Source organism: Cavia porcellus, unplaced genomic scaffold, assembly GCF_034190915.1.
Source record: "Cavia porcellus strain 051 isolate PalLab524CR breed Dunkin Hartley unplaced genomic scaffold, mCavPor4.1 scaffold_2, whole genome shotgun sequence".
Classification (NCBI taxonomy): Eukaryota; Metazoa; Chordata; class Mammalia; order Rodentia; family Caviidae; genus Cavia; species Cavia porcellus.
In genome coordinates this window covers 28,057,165-28,060,024 of record NW_026947485.1, presented here as the reverse complement: position 1 = coordinate 28,060,024, position 2,860 = coordinate 28,057,165, and positions in this window count along the sequence as shown.

Here is a 2,860-nt window from a genome sequence, read left to right as displayed (position 1 = left end):
TTAGGTGGGGGAGGGCAAGGTTGCTCAAGAGGTACCTGGCTTCTGTCTGAATTCTCTTTTTTTTTTCTCCCTGCACCAAGCACAGCAATTACCTTCTCCTTGTAGGATCTAATGTTACTGGGAGGTTGTGGGTGGGTTTTTCTTCCTTCAAAAAGGTGGTGGGTGATATTTCTCCTACACACTGTGAAAATGAAACTTACATATTTTGTCTTTATGCTATCACATTTCAAAGTGGACCTAAACATTATATGTCATAAGATAAAAAGGAAAAAGATATAGGGAAAATACAAGCAGGAAAAAATATCCAAAATACTTGCCATAAGATCCTATCTATGTTTGCTTAGGGTAGATATAGGGAGGATGCATTTGGCTTATAACAGCTTTGATTCCTAATGTAAGGAAGAAAACCTAGACAGAAATTGGATCCTTGTTATTCTTAGGACAAAAACACTTGATTACTTTGAGGAAATACCTATTCTTTAATGGAGAGAAATTCATAGTTCTATAGAGAGTGGTGTATAGTGGTGTAGCTTAAAAATGGTTTTCCCAAAGAGAAAGCCAACCCTAGGATTGCTATACTCACCAACATTCATTATTTTAAATGCCGCACTAAAGAATACCCTCACCAAGAAGGGGATGCACTATTTAACTTGGCCTACATGTGCTAGGTATAAATTGGTCACTTAGCCATTGGTAACACTATAAGATGACTTCTTTGTCTTTATTTAATTTCCCCCTCTGCATTTTGAGTATGAAGTATAAGCCCTTAGATGCAGGGCAAGATGGTATAAATTTACACTTCAGTGTTCATCCTCTCTAAGTACAACTCAATGCAGCAATGCAGCTCTGAGAGAGGGGGAGAAGCACAGGAGTATCAGAACTGAAAGAACAAAACAATGAGTTCCCTGGGTTTTCTTTTTATCTCCTATACATCCCAGAATAGGTGACAGAGGAAACTAGAAGTCAGTAGATACAGACCAAAAAAAAAAAAAGAATCAAGGAAAGCCTGTGTTTTCTAGCCAAGCACTGAGAATGGGGTCTGAATGGGAATTCAGTGGGGAGACTCAAGTCCCATCTTCCTGCAGGGGTGTCAAGAACCCTAACTCTAACAACCCCAGCCCTAATCCTAACCTAATACCTAATTCCTAATCTTGAACCCTGAGTACCCAGGTGGGTAATAAGTCCCAGCATTGTATTTAACAGCAGCAGAGGGCAATCTTCCTAGAACAGAGGCTACATCAAAATCAGAGAATGCCAATCACACCATGCTGAGCTGGTGGAACCTTCCACCTCCTGGGCTGGCAGCTCCAGAAAGCCCACTGTGCCCCAGGCTCTCTCCAGGACAGAAGAATATCCAGGCCAAACATCTCCATCCCCTTCAATCCCTTTAACAGAAAGCAATCCAGTCCTAAAATTCTCTAGTGGCAAGAGGTAAACTAGACCCACAGTCTTCTGAGCCCCGACTCAGTGACAGAGCTACTCAGATCCCATGGTTACTGGCTTTTCTTCTAGCTTCAAAACATAATCTGGGTGGACACTTCTTTCCTTCTGCAGAATGAAAAAGTGTCATGTGACTGGAGAGTGGCCTAGGGGACCTGCTCCCCATCCTGAGGGTTCTAAGAATGTCTCCCCTTGCTTTCTACTTAATGACACCAGGTGGTCCACGCAAGTGCCTTCCACCCCACAGACAGTAAAACAGAGGTCCAGTGGTACCTTAGTGGAATCAGAATTATGTACACCAGAGTCAAACTTCAAAGCTTCAGAAAACTGAAATGTGGTGAAACAGAAGCCCACTCAACTAAACCAGAATCTACATGCTCAACATGAACAGCATGACCACCTGGTAAAATATAGGATTTAAATAGGATCCATCATCTTCTAACATAATGTCCAAACTGTCCAGGATACAACTGAAAATCTCTTGGCACACCAAGAACAAGGAAAACACAATTTGAATGAGAAGACAATAAACTAGCACCAATATTAGCATGAATGGAGCTATCTAAAAATGACTTTAAAGCATCTCCATAAATCACTTCAATAAGTGATTTTTAAACAAACAGAAAATGGAAAATCTTAGCAAAGAAATAGAAGCTATAAAAAATAACCAAGTGGAAATTATAGAATCTGAAAAACAAAACAAAACAAAACTCTCCCAAAACAATAGCACCTTCCCCAGGAAACAAAACTTCTCAATGAATGGACACAATAGTAAGAAGATCAGAAAAGACAGATGCCAACTGTTGACATATATCTATGACATAATTCTAGCACTTAGGAGGCTGAGGCAGGAGAATTACCTGAAGGTTAAGACCAGTCTAGTGTACATAGTGAGTTCAAAGGCAGCATGAACTACCAAGTGAGACTCTGTCTAAACCCTTTTTCCCCCAAAAGTAGACTCAGTGAACACTCACATTTTCATGCATTGCCCTTCAGGAACATTACCTGAAGCCTTCCTCTGAATCTGAGGGAAGCCTCCTTGATCTCACAATTCTTACATTCTCTATGCCTGTAAAACCAGCACCATGTGGATAACACCGAAATCTGCCATTTGCTCAAGCAGTGGCCAGGCCCTCTTGAATGATGACTGTAGAGGCTTCTAAGTGCCTGGATATCTGAGCCCTGGAATCTCAAAGAACTAATTTACTAAGTGGACTTTATTGAAGAGGGTGCCCTGGGACTCTCATCTCAAAGCAAAGTCTTTTGTTTTTGAACCTTTGAGCCTATGAAGGGAAGAATTTTGCAGATTCTCAGAATGTCCTTGTGCATCCTTCCTGCTGTCTTAATGCAAAGTACTTTGCTTCTTTTTTAGAAATCAAGCTCTTCTCTGCTTTAACTTTATAGGTGCTATCTTTCTGGC